Below are 12,176 nucleotides of genomic sequence, written 5' to 3' on the forward strand. Positions count from 1 at the left end.
TTTGTTGTTGCTGAGGAAAGATCTCTGTGTATCTGGGATAAGTCAGACACTTCCCTGATGCTCCTGGATAATGGGCAACAAGTTAAACACCTACGCTGCCTAAAGGTTGAAGTACAGTATTGTGTTACTTCCCACCTTACCAGGATCGCAGATAGAGTGATTATTGTGATGCAGACAACCAGGGGCGGAGCGTGGGGGTGGCTTACGGGGCTTAAGCCCGGGTTGTTTTGTCAGAAGCCCGGGGTATTTTGGAGTGTAATTTTTTCATAGTTAGATGCCTGGCTGACAACTGTATAAAACAAAAAGTACACACAATATTCGAAGCACATAGTGCACACTGTGGGAATTTACGACTGTGCGTGAATCCCCCCCTGATATTGGTATGATCCAAGCTCAGGCACTAAGCGACTGAGCGAGGGGGCGGGGCAGCTGCTGCCCGTGAGTGCGCTGTTGGAGAGACGGAGCCAGCCATACTAAGGAGAGCTTAAGTTTGACCAGGTACCAAAGCAAATCATTTGTACCGTACAAATAATGTAAATATGACGGTGCATCACGAAAGATTGATATGAAACTGATCACTTGACCAATATTACGTTACTTGCTCTTCAAGTGAATCAACAAATGGCAAAATGAAAAGCCGAACAAATGCTATTTTTTTTTAGCGTCTTAGCTTACGTGTGTTTATTTCATATTTTCAGTTCTTACCCTCCCTGACTAAATCGGTTTCAGTTATGTACTGAAACATAAGAATGGACATTAGAGGGTTCTTTCAAAGAAAAACTCAGGTAAATGTTATTTTATATATTATGCTTTGTATGTTGTTCAGTATATTTCTATGCAAAACAAGAGGGATTTCAGTACACAGCAGGATATTCACATTTGTAACCAGATATTTACATACACTTTAGGGAGAAAACATAAAACATTTTTACTGTACAACATCAATTTAGAGTAAATTTTTGTTTTAGATAAATATTGAAATATATTTTGAATTAGTTAAATTTCAGAATAAAGAGAGACAGAGCTATTTTTATCACTTTCATCAAATTTAGGAGTACATATACACTAAGTTTATTGTTAATTAATAAGAAAACTCCAGACGATTCCATTCTGAGCTGAAGAAGCTTCTGATAGGTTAGTAGAGTCCATGTGAGTAAATTGGTGGCACAGCTGTGGATGCATATAAGGCAAAACACAGAGCCTGTTTCTTTGACATGGGAAAATCAAGAGATATCAACCAAAACACCAGGAAAAGAACTGTGGAGCTCCATAAGTGTGGCTCAAGTTTGAATACAATTTGGTGCCATTTGCAATTAAGAAATACAGATAGTTTCTCTCTTTACTCTTAAAGTTAACAAATATGTTTTTATATTTATCAATCTAAAAAAATAAACATTTAGTCTGATTTGATGTTACAATTAAAAAAGTGTTTTTATCTGAAGAGTAAATATCTGGTTTCAACTGTATATTTGATGATTGTCAGCACAAAGAGGGAGAGAGAGGAGAACGAGGACAGAACAGATGAACAAGAGCAGGTGAGACACACATGTTAGTCAAATGGTTGTTTACCAAAAGTATCACCGTATCATAGGTCCTCATGTATCTCGTACCTAGTGTTTCTTTTTAGGTTTGTTATTTTTCAAATTCTGTATTTATTAAGTTCTGCAGGCTTGTTTACACAACAAGGCTAAATAATTATATAAACTTTTCTCAATCTAAATAGTGGACTTTGGTAGAATTAAAAAATAAGTGTTGTGCAGGTCTATGATGATTTTTAGTGCTATCATCTAGTTCTGATTGTGGTTCTGTCTTGGTTAAGTCCTCAGTAGTCCTGATTTTGAACTGTTGTAGTCCTGTTTTAATTCTGGATCAGTTCTGGGTCTGGTTGAATTGGGGTTTAGTCCTCGTGTCTTGATGCAGCCCTGACCTTGTTCTGCCTTGCTGCTTAATTAAAAAACTAGTTTAAGGTGTCCTGCACATGTGATATATATTTTTCCCTATATGAAGTCATTCTTTTTTGAACAGAGCCTATTAATCTTTCAGTCATTTCTACACCCCCCCCCCCCCCCCCAAAAAAAAAAAAAAATCCCACATGCATACTACTCTTTGGGCTAAGCCCCGGGTGTTTCAAATGTCTGGCTCCGCCTCTGCAGACAACTGTATCCTATAAGTGAATTCAGTGTTTAAACCTACAATGAGTGAGAAAATAGTAAATGTGCAAAGACCGAATCCTTGTGAATGCTATCATCTGTGCCAGTGGCTGAGGTTTCTTAGATACCTTAGCACTATTCACTTACACGGCACTCTAATCATTACCACATTTTCCTAAACGATTTATTTTACAAGACTAATCCAAGTTACATTTCTCTGATTATGCAAGTCCAAGGTTAGGAAAACTCTGTGGCTTATTTAATCCTAAAACCTCAACTGACTCAAATATGAAAAACACATTCACATATAATGAATAACTACAATTACACACCCCTTCAACAAATTGCCACCCACAAACTCAATAAATGAAATTTGTGTGGCAGGAGTAGAGATCAGGCTGGAAAGGTGGAGGTATGATCTGGAGAGAAGAGGAATGAAAGTCAGTAGAAAAAAGATAGACTACATATGTGGGAATGAAAGAGAGACAGGTGTAATAGTGAAAATGGAATGAGCAGAGGTTGTGAAGGTGGATAAGTTTAAATCCAAAGCAACGGACAGTGCATATGAGAGGTGATAAAGAGAGTGTAGGCAGGGTGGCATGGGTGGAGATGAGAGTCAGGGGTGTTTTTTGACAGATGGAGTGAAAGGGAAGGTTTATAAGATAGTAGTGAGACCTGCTGCGAGGTATGATTTGGAGACGGTGACACTAACAAAAAGGCAGGACGCAGGATGTTCTTTGGCGTTCGTCTGCTTAACAATTAAGCTCCTAATTAAGACTTTATTGTAGATGACATTTCAGCAGCTGAAGTTCCTCTGGGTGGGGCCCAGGCTGAGGTTTAGCTGCTGGTGCGGACCGCTGTGGTGTGCTTCTTTTTTTTTTAATTTTTTCAATAACTCTGACTGACAGTCAGCTTCAGGTGAGGATGCATATTAAAGATGGAAAAGCCTCACTCACATTCACACACACATACACACACAGATGCAAGTACACACCTTTATCTCTGTCCTATTGAATAACTCTCTGATGCTTTCCATATTCCATGCAAGGGATTATTACAGCTTACCCACAATCCCCAGCAGCTGATTATCCTGTGTGTTGACAGGACAGAGTTGTGCTATCGGCCCTGCGCAGCAGTCAGCTGTGTGTGTGTGTGTGTGTGTGTGTGTGTGTGTGTGTGTGTGTGTGGTTGAGAAAAACATACCGTGTTTGATGTGTGAATGAACATGAAAAGGAAAAGGAAAGATGTATTCTGCATTTATGTGTACGAGTGTAGCAGAGGAGGAAGAAGGAAATGATTTTATTCTCACGTGTCTGTGTTAATGTGAGTAAAATGGAATGAAAATTAGTGCGTGTGTGTGTGTGTGTGTGTGTGTGTGTGTGTGTGTGTGTGTGTGTGTGGTAGTAGTCCTGAAACAGGCAGGTGTTTGTGGTTGATACCTGCAGCTCCAGCAGTGCTGATCACCCCAGCATGGTACCTCACCTTGGGAGGGAGGCAACTCTAAGCTTATTAACACGCACACACGCATGCACAGAAACACACACACACACACGGGGGGGGATTATTATAATAATGATAATAATAATAGTAGGAAATAGAAAAGTAAAAGGGAAAAATCGAATAAGCTCGGGGGAGAGCGAGGAGGAGAAACCATCGTATGTTTCCAAAGGAGAAGGAGACGTGTGGAAAACAAGTAGAGAAAGATGAAGGAAGGCGCACCAAGCAGGACCAAGCGGAACTATAAGAGAAGAGGAACCACAAAAGGCAAAAGCATCTTAGCTTTGAAAGAAGATAGAACAGAGGGAGGTGGGAAATAAAAATGAGAGTGAGGGCAGGAATAGAGAAAGGAGGAGAAAGAAAAGTAGAAGGAGGCTTGAAGACACAGCATAACAGCATGTAATAGTTTTAGAGGCCCCGGTTTTATTCATGCTGGCAGCACCCGCTCTCTCATTATCCCCTAGTCAGATTTGTGTGAATTTAATTTAATATAGGCATTTTGTAGCTTGTCTTTCTTCAGACTCTCTACTGTATGAGAGATGTCCTCAAACTCTGTGAGGAAAATGTAAACAGCATTAGAATAGAGTAACATAAAGCACACAAGTGATCCCGGAGTGACCATTAATAGTGTTGGAGTGCTTGTGTGACAACATTATAGCTCGTGCTATTATCATCTTTCACATCGAGGTGTCATTTTTCAACTTGAAGGGTTAATTCGACCTAAAAATCAATGTTTCCCCCAGCCTGCAGTGATACTTATTCACTAGATTGTTTGTGTGTGTGTATGTGTGTGCGTGCGTGCGTGTGTGTGTGTGTGTGTGTGTGTGTGTGTGTGTGTGTGTGTGTGTGTGTTGGCCAGGTTTAGCAGAATAACACAGAATTGGATGGCACTCGGTTTAAAGAGCAGATAAAACAAAATAACTTGAAAAACTATGCAGCAGGTAGACAAAGTTTCACCTCTCTAAAAGCAGAGGTTTGGGCAGGTTGCTGGTCTGGCGCAGTAAGGTGTCAGTGTATACAATTACCAAATAGGAAAGACATCAGCAAGGATCGTTATTGCTGTCTGCCAATTTAGGAAGGGTTATAAGGTCATGTCCAAACACTTTGAAGTTCTACAGTCAAAAAAATTATTCATAGGTAGAAATCCTTCAGGCTGATGTTAGAAATGATAGTGCAAGAGACTGGCTGGGTTTAGGATTTTTTTTTTTTTTATCAGTTTTCTTTCCTTCAGCAGCCTGAATGACGTGACTGCACCCACTTGATTTTTCTCGTTACCGACCAGACCAAATTGAAACAACCTAAGAACAGTTTTCCCATTGCACTACAATTATATGCAATTGTGTTGTTTTGCTGCTAGTTAATGTCCAGCTGCAGAAAGCTGCATATTCATACTGCATTGTAACCATTTCTCATGCCTGTGTGCACTGACATAGTATTGCTATATGATTTTAACTCCTGAAAATGTTGATTTTTGAGGAGAAATTATCCTTAAATACCCATGTGTGCCAACTTTGCTTCCAAGTGTTTAGTCAGGAAGAGTGTCAGATCAAGAGGAGCTTGTGTTTTTTTTTTTAAATCATTTCTTTGTGCCATGCAGCTTTTAACTCACTACAGCAATAACCAGTTTGAGTTGTTATGAAGCTTCCTGGTCCTCTGTCCCCAAGCTTTTCACCGTTACCTTCTCAAAATTATCCACAAAAACAAAACAAAACATGGTGACTCACGTTTGCATGCCAACTTTTTTTTCTTTTCCAGTTTTAGAGGTAGTTGAAGCCTATGATGTTCCTGTCTTTGCTCCTTCTGCCTGTGAGTTAGAATGTAAACCCTCCTCCCTTTGCTTATATCGCTGCTCTTTGACCTCCAGTGAACTCTGTCTAGCTAGCATTGCTATACGCTAACTCAGCATCTTATCTCTTGACCTTGACCGGTGTGCACAGTTCAAACTCCTAACCTTGTTTTGAATGTGATTATGACAATGAAGCAGAAAATACTAAGAAATACTTTGTACATAGTTCAAATTCAGTACTTGGGTAAGTGAGTATGTATGTAGCGTGAGCTAGAAGGTAAAGTTGGCTTTTTAAAAATGATAATTTATCAATAAAAAAATAAAAAATAAATCCTTCAGGCATTTGCCAATCTTCCCGGGAGTGGACATGTCAGAGAAACTGCAAAAAACATAAAGGCTACATCTCAGACACTACAGGCCTCAGTTAGCATGTTCAATTTTTCATGACAGCACAGTTAGATAAAGACTGGACAAGCCTGGCCTGGGTTGCCAGGAGAAAACATCTTCTCTCTAGTGAGGATGTTTCGCTATAATGCACAGCATCACATTTGGAGGAAACCAAACACAGCATATCAGCACAAACAGCTCCCACCAGCTGTCAAGCACACTGGTGAAGGAGTGATGATTTAAACTTGCTTTGTAGCCACAGCACCTAGACGCCACGCAGTCATTCAGATGACATTCAACTGTATTCCAGTATAAGTAAATGTGTAACTTTTGTATAGGCGACTCCATCTGTCTGACACCTAAAGCTTCCCAAAGCTGGGTCATGCAAGAGGAGAACAACAAGCAAAACAGGAACAGAAAGACTGAAAAAGAAAAGAATCAAGGTGTTGCAGAGACGAGACCTCAACCCGATTTAAATGCTGTGGTGGGAACTTTAAGAGCGCTGTACACAAACAAATGCCCACAAACCTCAATGAACTGAATCAGCGCTGTAAGGAAGAGAGAGCTGAAATTCTTTCACAATGACAAGAGACTGATAAAGTCATACAGAAAGGATTATTGGGGAGTACTTAGTTGTTCACAGGAACTGCATAGTAGTGTCCAGTGAGAACTTTCTTTTTCGCATTGACTATGCATGCCTGAATAATATAAATATTAATCACAATGATGGAACTGACTGTATGAAGTATTTTAAGAGCTTTTTTGGTCGTTCTGATCTTCCAGTCTAAAACTTTACTGTTTAACATTGAGTTTCTCTGATCTTAACTGAGATTTTGTCCACAGCCAACTGTTTTTAGGCACTCCAAAAATCTGCGATAAAGACAATAACCCACTGTGCACCACCTCGTAACAGGAAATGGCCCGTGGCGTTAACAACCAGTAGGTACAGATATGGTGTCACATTTATCAGTTAAAGATTCATGTGTAGAAACCAGAAAAGATAAAAGAAGAGTGAACATTAAATATTACTAAAAAGGTGGCTAGAAACAAAACTACAAAAGAAAACAAAGCTGTCCTTGTGTCTCTGTGTCATCCGGATAAACATGTTTGCTTTAACATTTAAAGCTGTAATATCTGAGTGCAACTCGTGTCACTTCCCTGAGAGATGGAAGACGCTGATTGTCGGCCTTAAAACACAATAAAGTCTGAATTATGCTGAATCCATGCATTATAGTTTGTGATAAGGTTGAACCCTGCACGTGCATGCATCAGTCGCGTTAACGGAACTTTTTCATTCATCAGTAGATCATTTCTTTCTGTCTCAGGCATGCTGAAGGAAGAAATATCTTGTACCATACATACAGTGGGGCAAAAAAGTATTTAGTCAGCCACCGATTGTGCAAGTTCCCCCACCTAAAATGATGACAGAGGTCAGTAATTTGCACCAGAGGTACACTTCAACTGTGAGAGACAGAATGTGAAAAAAAAATCCATGAATTCACATGGTAGGATTTGTAAAGAATTTATTCGTAAATTAGGGTGGAAAATAAGTATTTGGTCACCTCAAACAAGGAAAATCTCTGGCTCTCACAGACCTGTAACGTCTTCTGTAAGAAGCTTTTCTGTCCCCCACTCGTTACCTGTATGAATGGCACCTGTTTGAACTCATCATCTGTATAAAAGACACCTGTCCACAGCCTCAAACAGTCAGACTCCAAACTCCGCCATGGCCAAGACCAAAGAGCTTTCGATGGACACCAGGAAAAGTATTGTAGACCTGCACCAGACTGGGAAGAGTGAATCTACAATAGGCAAGCAGCTTGGTGTGAAAAAATCAACTGTGGGAGCAATCATCAGAAAATGGAAGACATACAAGACCACTGATAATCTCCCTCGATCTGGGGCTCCACGCAAGATCTCATCCCGTGGGGTCAAAATGATCATGAGAACGGTGAGCAAAGATCCCAGAACCACACAGGGGGACCTGGTGAATGACCTGCAGAGAGCTGGGACCAAAGTAACAAAGGTCACCATCAGTAACACACTACAACGGCAGGGAATCAAATCCCGCAGTGCCAGACGTGTTCCGCTGCTGAAGCCAGTGCATGTCCAGGCCCGTCTGAAGTTTGCCAGAGAGCACATGGATGATACAGCAGAGGATTGGGAGAATGTCATGTGGTCAGATGAAACCAAAGTAGAACTTTTTGGTATAAACTCAACTCGTCGTGTTTGGAGGAAGAAGAATACTGAGTTGCATCCCAAGAACACCATACCTACTGTGAAGCATGGGGGTGGAAACATCATGCTATGGGGCTGTTTTTCTGCCAAGGGGACAGGACGACTGATCCGTGTTAAGGACAGAATGAATGGGGCCATGTATCGTGAGATTTTGAGCCAAAACCTCCTTCCATCAGTGAGAACTTTGAAGATGAAACGAGGCTGGGTCTTCCAACATGACAATGATCCAAAACACACCGCCCGGGCAACAAAGGAGTGGCTCCGTAAGAAGCATTTGAAAGTCCTGGAGTGGCCTAGCCAGTCTCCAGACCTCAACCCCATAGAAAATCTGTGGTGGGAGTTGAAAGTCCGTGTTGCTCGGCGACAGCCCCAAAACATCACTGCTCTCGAGAAGATCTGCATGGAGGAATGGGCCAAAATACCAGCTACTGTGTGTGCAAACCTGGTAAAGACCTATAGTAAACGTTTGACCTCTGTTATTGCCAACAAAGGTTATGTTACAAAGTATTGAGTTGTATTTTTGTTATTGACCAAATACTTATTTTCCACCCTGATTTACGAATAAATTCTTTACAAATCCTACCATGTGGATTCATGGATTTTTTTTTCACATTCTGTCTTTCACAGTTGAAGTGTACCTCTGGTGCAAATTACTGACCTTTGTCTTCATTTTAGGTGGGGGAACTTGCACAATCGGTGGCTGACTAAATACTTTTTTGCCCCACTGTACGCACTTCACCGTATGGGGTTTTTGTATTTGTCTGTATGAACGCTGTAGGAACCCAAATCCAATCTCTACCTGTGTTTAAATCCTTCAACAGAAAGAGCACAGCCTGAAATATCTTATATCCCAAACCGGTCCTCATGAATGTAGAGATTCGTTTCTACATACTCACACCCGTACTGTACACATAAGCTGAGCAGCAGGAAGAGAGCACCTTTTTTGTGTGGCGTTGAGATAAATAGGATTAGGGATTTGGGAGATTTAGGAGGAATAATCCGTCTGTGTATCGGAGAGAGGCAGCAGCGGTGATGATCAAAAGAGAACACTGTGATTCGGAGCTCAGACATCTCCGGATGGACTGAAAACTTGGAGTGACATTTTCTCCATTTTTTTCCTCCAAGGATCAGCTCTCATTTTGTCACTGTGAGTGCTGTAATTGCCACATAATCACCTCGTACTGTACGACAGTGTGTTTATGCAAGTGCCAGGAACGGATGGAGAATTATATATTCAAAGTAATTAATCAGATTTACAGTTTACATCGAGGGAAACAGCGAGCTAGTCTGCTTGTTGTTGGTGTTAGTATTAAGCAGGGGATTGGACTTAGTTATTTAACACACAGATGATTTGAACAGCTGCTTTGTTCAGCTGTTATCTATATGTCCACATCAGTACAATACAGACAAAAAATGTTTAAAAAACAACAACTTTTTTTTCCTGCGGACAGATTGTTAAGTGGGCCACCCAACAGCTCCATTCTTCATCTACCCATTTAATGCTACTCTTAGCCATGAGATTTACCCTCAAAGCAATGCACAGAAAGCAGGAAAACACTTCATAGATGGAGGTCAGGTGTTTCTTCTAGGCAAAATGAGTGGTAACACAGGAAGAGGTTAGACTTTAGTGAAATTCAGCAACTTGTTAGCAAGACGAAGGCAGTCAACTGAAGCAACAGGAGAAATGGACGCTGTCACGTACAGATGTGGTCAGAAGTTTACATACACTCATCATGGGTCGTTAATGTCATGGTGATTTGTGGATTTTAATGATTTCTTTGAACTGTTCTTAATTGTACAACATGCATCAGAATTTAAAAAAGATTTTTTCAAAGAGAGCTGGATGCAAAAGTAGTTGGTTATATTTTGTCAAACATCCCAGTATGCAGTTGGACATCCACCAGATGTTTTTGGTAGCCATCAACAAAATTGGTTGGTTTCCTGGCACGGACCCAGCTTTTAAGAATAATCCACAGATTTTCAGTAGGGTTAAGGTTAGGTTGGTTTTGATGTGTGTTTGTTGAGACCATCGTCCTGTTGGAACACCCAGTTGTGTTTCAGTTTCAGCTATTGAAACTATTGATTTTATCGATTTACCTTAGCTGTTTACTTGAAGAATTTGGAGGTAGTCTTTCATTATTCCATCTACATGCAATGTACCAGTGCCCCTGGGACCAAAGCATGATGCTACCACCACCATGCTTGACATTTGATACAGGGTTCTTAGGTTTGAAAGCCTCCCCTTTACTGTCATTGAGGTCAGATAACTCCGTCTTTTATTGATCTGAAGATAAAAAAAAACATTCCCCAGAAGGCACCTGACTTTCTCCTACAGGCAGCTACAAATTTCAGTGGAGCCTGAAGGTGTCAATTTTGAAGCAGGGCCTTTTTTTTAGTCTGCACCCTCTCAGTTCATGGTGATTTAAAACTCTGAAAACCTTCTATGCCCTTTTGCTTTTAATCATTCAGTGCAGTCTAATACCAAAACATTTCGCTCACTGCTCTTCTTCTGTTTATTTGCTGATGTTGTGCGTTTTCCATTTAGCACCTATATATGTTTACATTTAAGACATCCCATGAGGTTATTCTCCAACTGTCAACACCAGCAGACCCAAACCCAATCCAGTCAGTAATTATGGTCAAAACATACTCATTAGGTGTCTTCCTGTTCAAACAACGTTCAACCCCAACCGGGACAGACTGTGTCACGCCTCCCTTTAGCAATAACCAACTGTAATATACCAGAGTGCTGTCATTAGTGAGAGAAACAGTTACACAACTGCGTTGCCTTAACGGCAGGTCTCACCATTCAGATGTTGTACTAGTGTTGCAATCTTGGCAAAGGTAAGGCCCTGAGGAAGTATTTTGGACAAAGCAAGCACCAGTACATCTCCCAAGTTATTCAGCTGACTTTTCTTGGCGACCCTCTCAAAGCTGCAGTCATCCCAGTTGCTCGTGAAACTTTTCCTGCCACACGTTTCCAGTTAACGTTCAATTTAAATGCTTTGATAAAGTTAATCTGTGAGCAGCCAGCTTTCTGTGGTGTACCCTCCTTGTGAAGAGTATCGATAATCATCATCTAAGCAACTGTCAAATCAGCAGTGTTCCCCATGATTGTGGTTGCATTTATTGAACTTTGTGTTCTGGATGTACTCAAACTTGAAATGATCTATTCTGATCATTTGAGGTGCTGATTTTATGATTTTTATGATCTGTAAAAAGCCTTCAAAGTTAAAACAAAAAAAAGGCTTGCAATATGCCATGTTCAGTAAAGAGTTTCTAAATTATGAAAAAACTATGTTCTCATAATATCTTTTTGTTGTTGTTGTTAGATGCACTGGCATGCTAGCTTCACTTAGGACTGTACAGGTTGGACCTTTCAGCTTATAAAGTAACAGAGGTGACAAAGATTTTATCTCGTGTCAGCAGTTATGTGGGAAGCAGCGCACTCTGAATCTTCACTGGATGTTTTTCATGTGACTCCCAAAATAATTATCCTTGATCAGATGCAGTAGGCCAAGTCACAGCTATTCATTTCATGCAAGTTTATAGTGGTAAGATGGCCAATAGGAGCAGACAGGATGCAGCTTTTAGCTAAGAAAAGCAATGTGTTGTATGAGAGTTACATAATGACACTCAACTACAGTGCATTTTATTTTCATGATTCATCCACAAAAGCCAATAATTCCCTACATCTTCCTCCTTTAAAAACTTGAGTGTTGTTGTATCAAAGTGCAAAGTTAAAAGACACACGTTTTAAAAAAGAAACATTTATTGTCTAGACATTTCAATCATTTTAGACCCACTAGCATTAAGATCACTTAGTATTTCTCCCGATTAGACGTTTCTGCTTCATGTAAAAGACGTACAAAAAGTTTGTTTCTAAAGCAAATCTGGTAAGAAAAAAAGAACATATGTACATTTATACAAACAGAAACAGATTTAAGAACAAGCTAAGCACAAGGTCGTGAAATTAATGAGCTGAAGCTAACCGACTCCTTCCTGAAGCTGAAGCGCGACTGCACCTTCTCTACCCTCGTCCTTAAGACGACGGTGAAAAATAACGATTTAATCTTTTCTTTAAAAAGTGACATCACATGTTTCATTTCAAAGCTAAA

Source organism: Maylandia zebra, linkage group LG12, assembly GCF_041146795.1.
Source record: "Maylandia zebra isolate NMK-2024a linkage group LG12, Mzebra_GT3a, whole genome shotgun sequence".
Taxonomy (NCBI): Eukaryota; Metazoa; Chordata; class Actinopteri; order Cichliformes; family Cichlidae; genus Maylandia; species Maylandia zebra.